The sequence below is a fragment of the Colobus angolensis genome, unplaced genomic scaffold, assembly GCF_000951035.1.
Source record: "Colobus angolensis palliatus isolate OR3802 unplaced genomic scaffold, Cang.pa_1.0 Scaffold292, whole genome shotgun sequence".
In the NCBI taxonomy this organism is placed as follows: Eukaryota; Metazoa; Chordata; class Mammalia; order Primates; family Cercopithecidae; genus Colobus; species Colobus angolensis.
In genome coordinates, this window is record NW_012116177.1 from 1,998,228 (window position 1) to 2,011,779 (window position 13,552).

Here is a 13,552-nt window from a genome sequence, read left to right on the forward strand (position 1 = left end):
TAGCCGGGCGTGGTGGCGGGCGCCTGTAGTCCCAGCTACCCGGAGGCTGAGGCGGGAGAATGGCGTGAACCCGGGAGGCGGAGCTTGCAGTGAGCCGAGATCGCACCACTGCACTCCAGCCTGGGTGACACAGCAAGACTCCGTCTCAAAAAAAAAGAAAACAAATTTGCCAGAAATTGTCTAAACATTGCCTTCTCTTGAAACCTCTTTCCCTGAAGAGTCCCATTCATTTCCAGACTAAAGTCTTTTTTTCACTGGAGGAGAATTATCTTCTCTGATACTGTTTTTGTTTCATTTGTTTTTGTATATTGACTTTTTTTCATTTGTTTTTGTTAATCCTTCAGGGATACCAATTATTTGATTCTATTTGATTGAACTTGACTGACATATATTTGTCTTCCTTATTTGATCTTTTTTCTGTATTTTTCACCTTTTTCTATATTTTTATAGCTATCATCTTCTCCCACAAATTTTTAATTTTTAATAGGATTCTGTGATTTCTGAAAAAATGTTTTGTGTTATCTACAAGATAAACCTTCTACCTCTGTAATACGTCTTTTGTTCTCTATTGCTTCCAAAGCAGATTTTAGCTGTGCTAGTGCTTTTTTCCGTGGTTTCTTTATAATCTTTCATGTTTCTAGGTTGATTTTCATGTTTGAACACATCTAATTTAGTTCCATTTGTATCTAACCCTGTCATTATTATTTTTTTATATGTCATTATTTTATGTCATTATTATTATTTTATATTATTTTAAAGAAATTTATTGTAAATAAAAATAGATGTAAAATATTTCTTGCTGTCATAGTGTAAAGTTTAAATTTGTCTCTGTATTTTGAAAATAAAGTACATTTATTTTCATATTAATATTTTCAAAGTCTCATGCTGGATATATATCAATTGTACACACTCCTTAGAGTACACAGTTTTCACCACTTTTCTCACATTTACCTGTTTCTCCTATAGACTTTATCGATATACACTGTATATCGATACACTGTATATCGATACAGTGATGAAAATCCCCAGTTTAGAATGCTGCCATCTGAAGCACTCCACCCACAAGAGCAGAGGTATCTGTGAGCATTATGAAATGGGAGATTGGGGGAAGGAAAACAACCACTGCTAGTTCACTTCTGTGAAAACCAATCTCATCATCTATATTTATATAAAAATAAGCAATGTTTATTCTCCTTTTGGAATAATTTTATTTTGCACCTTTTACTCATGCTTCCTTTCTATGCTAAAGTCATGGCAATGTATATGAAAAGATATTTCTATAATTAGATATATTAGTTCACTAATTTTATGCTGAAATTGACTTTTTATTTAAGAAAATAACAGGATTTTTTGTCTTAACTGAATTATTAAAAGCCAAAAGCAATCTATTTCTAATATCTGATCTGTTAATAATTGATTAGTAAAAACATGAGTGAAAGAGGGGAGTCTCCAATTTTTGCTTCTAATATACTTTTGTGTATTTTATAATTTTCTTAATGAAAGTTATAATTAAGAGTGAGCATAAAATTGAAAATGCTTTTTCTACTACATATAAGACACTACATTGTACTCACTAAGCTATTGACATGGCCTTTGCTTATGTTGTAATTCCCCCATATCCATATATGGGGGACACATTCCAAGACCCCCAGTGGATCTTAAACTGGAATGCCTGAAACCATGGATAGAACTGAACCATATATATGGCTCACTGACTATAAACCATATACAAAAACATTCTGTTTCTCCTATACATGGTTATGATGAAGAGTTTAATATATAAATTAGGCACAGTAAGAGATTACCAACAATAACTAATAAATTAGAACAATTATAACAACATATTGTAATAAAAATTATGTGAATGTGGTTTATCTCTCAAAATAGCTTATTGTACTGTACTCACCTGTTTTCTGATCACAGTTGACTCCTGGTACCTGAAAATGCGGAAAGTGAAACCACGGATAAGAGGGAACTACTGTACTGTATATAGACGGGCCAGTGCACATTTGAGAAAAGGAAGCTAATCATATTGCTTCTGCGAATTGCAGTGTCACCTCTACCTAAAATAAGTGTTTCTTCATTGTAGAGGCAGTCATCCACAATTCTAAAAATAATAGTCATATTCTTACAAGGCTTTCTGCTTAACAAGCTAGAGCTGAATCAGACTTTGGAATCTGTATTTTCACATATGAGAGGCATTTTAGATTTTTCGAAATAAAAATGAAGTTTCTGAGTTAGAATTTTTAACTAATAAAGGGGTCTGTGCTTTATACAGACTTATTACTATGATCATTTATCAAAGTACATCCCATTCTTTTGTCCATTTCCTTACAAATCCTTTCCACCTACCTATGCTGCTGGAGCTGAAGTGCTGCTTTGAGAAAAATAACCCAATCCAATGTCAGCTGACTTTCCCTTTGAAAAGACCTGTCACTTTGTGTCAATTGTAGGAATTTGTGTCAATTTCTGAAGTAATTTCATATTTGCTGTGCATTATATCATTGTGCTCATGTCTCCAGCAACTGAAGATATACCTGGAAATTTATTGGACAAGACAGTTCCCTTCCCAAGTGTAGAGATGCCTAAAAGGCGAAGGTGAAAAACAGTCAATGTTTTAGGAGCAGCTAAAATATATAACTAAAATGGCACAAACTTTAATGTTTAAATTGAATTTGGCATAATTTTCATTGACTTTAAAAGTAATAAATTGAGCTAGAATTGACTTGCACTCAAATTCCTTATCTTCCCAGTTATTTTTGTGAACTTTGTTTTAAACCTTATATGGCTTTCAAGTTACTATCTTTAAATAGTTGAATTTTATATTTGATGATAACTCTCATGTCTTGCACACTGTAGACTCTGGATTAAGCTTTCTTTCTAAGAGTAAAGAAATCATCAACACCCTTGTCACTTTTTCTCTGGAAAAGGTGTGGTTGGGAACTATACTTGGTCCATGTAAAGTGTTATCTCTATCATCTAAACAGAAACAGACATCTTATTTTACATTTCAGTTTAACCAGATGAAACGATGTTTCGCTTATTTCCCAAGGTTAGTTCTTTTCTGAAAATAAATATGCACTTAAGATTGAGGAACTCAAAAGCATCTACCAGTCTTGAAATTCTCTGTCCCTAAATTTTAAGATTTTTCTTAGCATCTACATTTGTTTTACTCTAAAGCAGAACTACTGAAAATTTAGCCTACCATACTGAGTTAGGAATATAAGGATTAATACTCAATATATGGAGAATATATGAAGGAATAGGTCTTTTATGACATTTCTTTTTATGAGTGAGAAGAGACCTAATAAATTACTTTATTAAATCTCTTCTCACAAGTGAAGATAAATGTCATCAAGGGCTTAAGGTCTCATGTATTACATATAATGTATGGTTCTTCTATCTATCTTCCTATATTTCTATATTTTGTCAAAATCATCCAATGAGCTTTACTTCACCATCAAAAGCTTTTTTTAAGACAAAAAAATAAAATAATGTATTGAGAAGAAAATGTCTGACTTCATTTAGGCTGTTGCCCAACGTGGTATATCTGCTCTCAGGTTACTCTGCTGTTACACTTTTCTTCCTGTAATTTCTCCTCTCCAAGGACCAAACAGACGATGATAGCTCAAATTAACTTTTACTGTTTAGTAAAAATTTAGACAGGTTTTGGATCCTTTCCTAACCACCCTCTGCATCTTTGTTTGTCTGCAGTAATATTGCTTCTCTCAAAATTTGTACCTCCTCCTTTAGCACTTGTATTTGGAATAAAGTCATCAACACCCAATTATATAAATTAGACACAGAAATGCCATACTGTACTCATCTGATACCCTCAAGCCACATAACTCACTAACTCTAAACCCTATACATTTTACATTTTCATTCTCTTTCCTATTTTTTCTCATTTTTAATGCCTTGGCTAAATTATAATTTTTCGTTGAGACAGGGTCTTGCTCTGTTGCCCAGGTTATAGTACACCAGAGTGATCATGGCTCCCTGCAGCCTCAACCTCCTGGGCTCAAGTGATCCTCCCACCTCAGCCTCCCAAGTCATTGAGACCACAGGTGTGCACCACTGTGCCTGGCTAATTTTTTAAAATTTTTGTAGAGATATGATGAGACAGTTCTCACCATAGTGCCCAGGCTAATTTTCATAATCTTTAGCTAGACAATTTTCATAATCTATTAAAGCAGTGACTTTCAAACTTTTCTTATTGCCATGAAGATACATGTGTACATTACAACTCACTATAAGCATGCATCCATAAAACCGCACATATATTGGTGAAACATAAGTTCTAAAAAACAATTCTTCTTCTTAATGTGTGATGTACACTGTTATACTCTATTTGATTCCACTATTAAAGAAATATTGATTTTAAAACTTACTTATGGGTTGCTACCTGCAAGTTGAAAAACACTGGAAAAGAATTACACTGTCTCCAGCCATAATTCCCACTAATGAATTTTCCATACTGCCAGCACAAAGTTTTGTGTTCTACCTATCTAAACAAATAATTTCTCTCCTTAAAGCCTTTCTTTCAACTACTGGATAAAGACCAAACTCAATACCATAGCATGCAGTCAGCGTTCTTCCTGTTTACACTTACAGTCCACATACCTTCCTCCTCAAACTTACATGCTCAAGACATTCCATTTCATGTCTCTATGTCTTCCACACAGTACTTCTACTTGGAAAACTGCCTGTTTTAAATCTTCATATTCTCTATCCTTCAAAACTCTACTAACATCTCTCTCCTCCTCTGTAAAACTTTCTCTAATCCCTCTCCAAACAAAAATAATTACTCTTCCACCACTGTATTTGTAAATACCCTTTAATGACAGGCACTCACAGAACTCACTCTCCACTGATGTTCCCACCTTGTCTACATAGCCATTTGAGCATGGCTTTACCATAAAGGCTTTATCAATTTTCAGGAAGGAAGAACTTCAAGACTGCATGCAGCCCAGGATGGCTTTGAATGTGGCCCAACACAAATTCATAAACTTTTAAAAAACATTATGAGATTTTTTATGCATTTTTTTTAAAGCTCATTAGCTATTGTTAGTGTATTTTATGTGTAGCTCAGGGAAGCCAAAAGATTGGACACCCCTGTAGTAAATGACAGGTGTCTTGTTTTCCACCACAAACAACTAAATGATTAGAGAGCTAGACTAAATATGTGAAGCAACTGTTTTCAACCACTGGATAACAGGATGCACAGGAATGCAGACCGTGCTACCGAAGCAAATGAGTTGAAGCCTAAGCTCCTTGGCCTTCTGCTAGGGCAAAATAGAGCTCATGCTCACAGTGTTGAGGGGACAGACACAGAAATTCAAGGATAAGAGAGCTGGAGAAGAGGGAGCTATTCAGAAAAAGACTTCCAGAAATCTACCTAAGGATCCCCAAGAGTCTTAGGCTGTATTAGTCCATTCTTACACTGCTGAAAAGACACACCTGAGGCTGGATAATTTCTAAAGAAAAGAGGTCTAATTGACTCACAATTCCAGATGACTGGGGAGGTCTCAGGAAACTTACTATCATGGCAGAAGGCAAAGGGGAAACAAGGCACATCTTGCATGGTGAAAAGAGGAAGAGAGAGAGTGAAGGGAGAAGTGCTACACACTTTCAAGCAATCAGATCATGTGAGAACTCTAGACCTCCAGGGAGACGGTGCTAAACCATTGTTTATTTACTGTTCAATATAACCATATTATAGGTTAAATCCTATGTTGAAAAACAATCTGCGTATGCACCAGGTGAAACACTATGAAGCTTGGTATATAAAACGGGTTAGGGAGATACAGGCTGAACAATTCCCAAAGCTCAAATATGGGTGGCTGACATGCAAGTGTTTACCAGCCATAATAGGAAGATCTTGTTGAATATCTGAAGCATTCAATAGAAATGTCAGAAGGGTCACACCTTATAAGCAAGGTTAAACTTACTCTAGAGGAAAGGCTATTTTAGACCTAATCTAACAATGCTTTTAAAAAATACCTTGAAAAAACCATGCCAAGTTACAAAATGTAGCAAAATTGGGACCAAGAGAAAAAGCAATTAATAAAAGCAGAGCCAAACATAGCAAAGATGATGGAATTAGCAGAAAAATCTTTAAAATGTTCTTCATAAATATGCCTAGTGATTTAAAGGAAAGCATATACTTGATAATACAGAAACAGATGTTCTTAAAAGAACAAATGGAATTTCTACAGCTGAAAACTGTAACATTTGAAATGAAAATGTTACTGGATAGGCATAACAGCATATTAAACCCTTCAGAAGAAAAAAAAAGAATCAGTGAACTTGAAGATATAACAGTAAACTATATTGAAATATATTCAAAAGCACAGGAAAAAAAAAGACTAAAAAAAACTTAGACCCTAAGTCATCTGTGGGACAATATGAAGTGGTCTAATATATATGTACCTAGAGTGAAAGAAAGTAGAGACAATAAGAAAAAGGCAAAAAAGATACAGGAAAAATAAAAATAAAAATATTTCAAATTTGATGAGATATATAAACAGAGATTCAAAGAAAGTCATGCTAAGCAACATCATAATCAAATTATTGAAGTCAAACGATTGAAAGAAAAATATTTAAAGAACAAGACCAAAAAAAATTGACATTCTACACATAGGGAAACAAACATAAGAATGCCCATAGACTACTCGTCAGGAAAAATACAAGCCAGTCAACAGAGTGACATATTTAAAGTGTCAAAAAAAAACAACAAATAATTCCATATTGAGTGAATATTCATGTCAAAGTTGCAGGTTAAGTAAACATTTTTGTAGACAAGCAAAATCTGAAAGAATTCATATACAGCAGATTAGCACAGGAAAAAATGTTAAAAATATTAAATAACTTAAAAATTCCTCAAGCTGAAAGAAAGTGATACTGGATGTATACTTGGAAAAAGAGTACCTGAAATAATAAATACATAGAAAAATATACAAGACTACTTCTTCGCTTTTCAGTTTCTTTTAAAAGACAATTGACTATTCAAAGTAACATTATAATGACAAATAGTGAGGCTTACATGCAGAAGGAAAATATATGACAAAATAGTATCAAGGATAGAAGGGGAAAATCACACCACATTGTTGTAAGTTCCTTACATTATATGTGAAATTTCTTATATTTGAAGCCTCAAATATAAATATTGGCAGTAATGGCTGGCAAACTATGGTCATAGCTCAAGTTTCTTCTGAGTCCTGTTTTTGTAAGGCTCACAAGCTAAGAAAGTTTTTTACATTTTTAAAGTGTTATTTTTAAAAGGAATATATGACAGAGACCCTATGTGGCCAGTAAAGCCAAAAGTATTTACTATGTGGTCTTTCACAGAAAAGTTTGGCAATTTCTGAGTTAGATTACGATATGTTAAAGATGCATATTGAAAACTCAAATGAATCTACTAAAAATATAAAACACAGAATTATTGCCAATAAGCCAATATTAGAGATAAAATCAAATATGAAAAAACATATTAGTTAAAAGAGTGAAACAGGGGGAAAAGTTGAAAAAGAATGCAAAAATAGAAAATAAATAGTGAAAAGAACCAATTTGAGCTCAAGGATATCAGTAATTACATTACATATGAATGTTCTAAACACTTCAATTAAGAGACATAGATTGCCAATCAAGACAAAATAGCAAGATTCAATTACATACTGTGCAGAAAAAAAAGCTACTAGAAATATAGAAACACATATATGATAAAAGTAAATGCACAGAAAAGGATATATTATGCAAACAATCAGAACAAAGCAGAAACCTCTATATTAATATCTATAAACAGATTTTTCAAAGGGAATCTGTAAATAGATTCCTTTTTATGAAATAAATAAACTTCATGAAAGGGAATATTACCAGGGATAAAAGGGACATTATTATTTCATAATGATAAAACAGACAATAGATAAAGAAGATCTAAAAGTCCTAAAGTATGTGAACTTTAAAAAGCACCAAAAAATATATGGAGAAAAAACTAAAAGAACTGCAAAAATAAACAGACAAAACCCCATTATTGTTGAAAATTTCAATACTCCTCTCTCAGTAATTCACAGACCTAGTAGACAGAAAATCACTAAGTATATAGAAGATCTGAACTATACTATCAATCAATTTGATCTAATTGACATTAATAGAACATGCCACCCGACTGCTGAAGAACACACGTTACTTTCAAGTGGATATCGAACTTTTACTACAATAGACCATAAGCTGGGCTATAAACCAAGTTTTAATAATTTAGAATTATTGTAATACTACAGAGTATGTTCTAGAACACAATTGAATTAAGCCAGAAAAAAATAACAATAGGATATATGAAAAATTCCTGAATATTTGGAAATTACACAACACAATTTTAAATGAACTATGTGTCAAATGCTAAGAAATATTATACAGTACTTATAACTCAGTGATAATGAAAATACAACATATCTGCTGCTAGGTGAAGTTTAAAGTGAAATGTATGGCTTTATTAGCTTATATTTTAGAAAAGAAAAAGTTCTAAAAATCATTATCTAAGCTTCTACATTAAGCTTGGAAAAGAAAAAATACATCAAAGTAAGTAGAAGGCAGGTGTTGGAAAATAGTGATCTATGGCTATTTTCAAATATATACTGCTCAGAACTTTTCTAAGCTGGATAGATGGTACCTGGAGTGAAAAATGATTGAATAGAAACCCTAAAAAGAGAGACCTCCAGAGAGATTTAGAGACAACTATCCCAGAGACATTTTTTACATTCCAAAGAGTAATACAATCCCAGAGACCTTACCCTCCTACCCAGAGGGAAGATTTGATTACATTCCAGAGTCAAAATCTTTCTTTCTCCATATCTGGAGGGGAGGAGGAGTGGATGTATCAGCTGCCCTATATGAGCTCTGAAAATCGTAATTTTAGAGTTTCTTTCCTGTGCACTGTATGTAAAGGTGACATCTGCTTTCATTGTATAACCTCATGAGAAATTGGGGTATAGGAAAACCTACACAAAAAGTTTTGTCAATAATTAAAAGCCTAGCTCAGATCTGGAGAGCTTTTACTATTCTAATAGAATAAATATGACAGTACATGTTTGTGTGTGTGTGTGCATGCACAACAGTAGGATACCATGTTAGACCTTTTGCTGTTTCAGACTGAACAGTAAAAGAACAAGAAAAACATGAATGAATATCAGTTTAAAGGGATAAACAATAGCAAAAATAAACAGAAAAGTTGGTTATTTAAAAAGGTCAAACAAATTGAGAATCCTACATATAGACTGATCCTCTATATATTCTTCTGAAAAGAATAAACACAAAATAAATGTATCAGGAATGAAAGAGATGATATTATTACAGGTATCAAATATTCGGTGATAAATTTAATCAAATGTGTACAACAAATTCCTGAGAGAAACTAGAGATGATCTAAATAAAAAAGCAAATAAACCATGTTCATTAATTTTAAAATTCAAATTTTAAGATGTAAATTATCCCCCAGATTAATCTATAGATTAATAGAATTCAAATCTAAGTTCCAGAAGTGTTATTTTTAGAAATTGCCAAGTTATTTCTAGTAATTATGTGGACATACAAAAAATTTAGAATAGTCACAGCATTTTGGAACAAAAGCAAAGTTAGGATCACAATATCTAATTTCAAGATGTAATATAAAGCTATAGTAATGAAGTTAATATGTTATTGGTTGAATTATAGATATATGGATCAACGGAGAAGAATAGAAATTCCAGAATTAGATTCATACATATATGGTCAATTGGTTTCAACAAAGGTGTCAAGATAATCAAAGGAGAAAGTATTTTTTTCGGTAAATATTTCTGGGACAACTAGATACCCATTTTACAAATGAAACATTCCCTTTACCTCACATCATACACAAAAATTAATTTGAAATTGACCTAAATGTAAACACAAAAACTATAAAATGTACAAAATAAATATAAAAGTAAAATTCCCTGATTTGGAGAGGGGCAACGATTTCTTAACACTTTCTGAATCATTGATACATAATATTTGTACTCATTTATGGGGATACATGTGAGACTTTATTATATGCACTGAATGTGTGATGATCAAGCCAGAGTATTTAAGATATCCATCACCTCAAGTATTTGTCATTTCTATGTTTTCGGAAAATTTCAAGTTCTCTCTTCTAGCTATTTTGAAATATATAATACATTTCTGTTAATTATAGTCACTATACTCTGCTATTGAACGTTAAAGCTTATCCCTTCTGTCTAACTGTGTGCATCTACCCATTAATCAACCTCTCTTCATCTACCTCTTCCCACCTCTGCCTGCACCACACACCATTCCTAGCCTGTTAACTATCATTTTACTGTCTACTTCCAAGAGATTAACGTTTTTAGCTCCACCATATAAATGAGAACACATGATTTTTGTCCTTATGTAACTGACTTATTTCATTTAACATACTGACCTCTAGTTCCACCAATATTGCTACAAATGACAGGATCTGGGGGGTTTTTATGGCCAAATTGTATTTCATCATATATGTTTACCAGATTCTCTTTTTTCATTCATCCATTGATGAGCACTTAAGTTGATTTCATATCTTTCCTATTGTGAGTAGTACTGCAATAAACATGGGGGTGCAAATATCCCTTCCATACACTGATTTTCCTTTGGGTAGATACCCAGTAGTGGGATTCATGGAGTAGTACTATGTTGAGTTTTTAAGAAATTTCCATTCTATTTTCATTATTGCTATACTAATTTATGTTCCCATCAGCAAAGCATGAGTTTTCCTTTCTCTGCATCCTCACCGACATCAGTTATTTTCTTTTTGAGAATAGCCGCTCAATCTGGGGTAGCATGGTATCTCATTGTGATTTTGATTTGTGCTTCTCTAATGATAGTGATGTTGGACATTTTATTACATACATGTTGATCATATACAAATTCTCCTTTCAAAAGAAGAATAAACATTTCTTTTCGAGAAGTGTCTTTTTGAGAATTTCTCAAAAAGAAATGTCTATTCAGGTTCTTTGTCTACTTTCTTATTGAGTTATTGTTTGATTTCTGTTGAGTTGTTTGTGTTCCTTATATATTCTGGATATTAGCCCCTGTCAGTTGAATAGTTTGCAGATATTTTTTTCACATTCAAGAGGTTGTGGCTTCACTCTGTGGATTGTTTTATTGGCCATACAGAAGCATTTTAGTTTAATATAGTATCATTTGTCTACTTTTTGTTTTTATTGCCTGTACTTTTGAGATCTTAACCATAAAATCTTTGCCTGTGCCAACGTCCTGGTGTGTTTCCCCCATGTTTTCTTTTAGTTGTTTTATAGCTTGAGGCCTTATGTTTAAGTCTTTAATCCATTTTGAGTTGATTTTTGTATATGGTGAGAGATAAATGTCTACTTTCTTACTTCTGCATACGAATATCTAGTTTTCCTGGCACAATTTATCGAAGAGGGTGTCTCCTTCCTGATGTGTGTCCTTGGCACCTTTGTCAAATACCAGTTGTTTATAAATACACAGATTTATTTCTGGGTTTCTATTCTGTTCTGTTGGTCTATGTGTCTGTTTTTCACAAAAATATCATGTTCTTATTATTATTATAGCATTGTAGTATATATTGAAATGAGGAAGTGTGATGCCTCCAACTTCGTTCTTTTTATTCAGGATGTTTGGGTTGTTCATCCCATATAAGTTTTGGTCCCATAAAAATTTCAGGATTTTTTTTTCTTTTTCTGTGAGAAATGACATTGGTATTTTGTTAAGGATTGCATTAAGTTTATAGATTACTTTGGATAGTATGGCCATTTTAACAATATTAATTCTTTTGATTCACAAACATGGGATATCTTTTTGTTTGTGTCCTCTTCAATTTCTTTCATCAGTGTTCTGTGCTTTTCCTGGTAGAGTTATTTCATCTCCTTAAACTTATTACTAGTCTTTTTTATGTAGCTATGGCAAGTGGTTTATAGATTTTTATCTTTAAAATCTATGTTTGTACTGTTTTCAAAGCTCCTCTCATTATTAATTTCTAGTTTTATTTCATTGTGGTCAGAAAACATACTTGATATGATTTTCATTTTCTAAAATTTATTGCGACTTGTTTTGTTACCTAGCATGTGATCTAACCTGTATAATGATCCATCTTGATTTTCTTTTCAGCTAGTTTATTATTGCTGTATAGAAATGCTACTCATTTTTGCATGTTGTTTTTCTATGCTGCTACTTCACTGAATTTGTTTCTCAGATCTAAGAGTTTTTTAATAGAGCCTTTTGGTTTTTCTAAATGTGATATCATGTTATCTACAAAGAAGGATAATTTGACTTTCTCTTCTCCTTTTCAGAAGGCTTTTATTTCTTACTCTTTCCCGATTGCTCTGGCTAAAACTTCTAGTACTATGCTAAATAGAAGTGGTGAAAGTTGACATACTTGTCTTGCTCTAGGTCTTAGAGGAAAGGCTTTCACTTTTTCCCCATTAAATGTGATGTTAGCTGTGAGTTTGTTACATGTGACCTTATTATGTTGAGGTATGTTTCTTCTATGCCTAGTTTTTGAGAGTTTTTATTCCAAAGGGATGTTAAATTTTATCACTTTTTCTGTGTCTGTTGAGATGATATATGGTTTTTCTTCCTCATTTTGTGGCTGTGATATATCACATTTATTGATTTGCATATGTTGAAACATTCTTACATTGCTGGGATAAATTCCACTTGATCATAATGTATTATCTTTTTGATGTGCTGTTGTTAGAATTGGTTTGCTAGTACTTTGCTAAGGATTGTAGTCTATGTTCATCAGGAGTACAGCCTGTAGTTTTCTTTCTTGTTGTGTCCTTGTCTATAAGTAATGCCTACTTATAGAATGAGTTAGGGAGAATTTACTCCTCTTCAATTTTGTAGAATAGTTAGAAAAGAATTGGTGTTAGTTCTTCTTTTACAAGTTTTGTAGAATTCAGCCATGTAGAGATCTGGTGAGCTTTTCTTCATGGGGAGGATTTTTATTACTGATTTAATCTCATTACTCATTATTGATCTGTTCAAGTTTTCTATTTCTTCCTCATTCAATCTTGGTTTTTTAATCAGTTTCCTCTAGGTTTTCCAGTTTGTTAGAGTATTGCTGTTCATAACAGTCTCTGATGATCTTTTGTATTTATTTCTGTGGTATCAGTTGTAGTGTCTCCTTTTTCATTTTAAATTTTGTTTATTTGGGTCTTGCTCTTTTTTTTTCCTTGGCTAGTCTAGCAAGTGGTTTATAGATTTTTATCTTTAAAAACCAACTTTGTTTCATTGATCCTTTGTATTATTTGGGGATTTTTTTTAGTCTCTTTAATACTGCTTTGATTTTTATTATTTCTTTGCTTCTACTAAGCTTTCTTTTGGTTTGTTCTTGCTTTTCTAGTTCCTTGAGGTCTATCATTAGACTGTTTGTTTGAAATCTTTCTACATTTTTGATGTAGGTGATTTACTCCTATAAGCTTTTCTATTAGTACTGCCTTTGCTGTATCCCATAGGTCTTGGTGTATTTTGTTTCCATATTCATTTGTTTGAAAAAAAATTG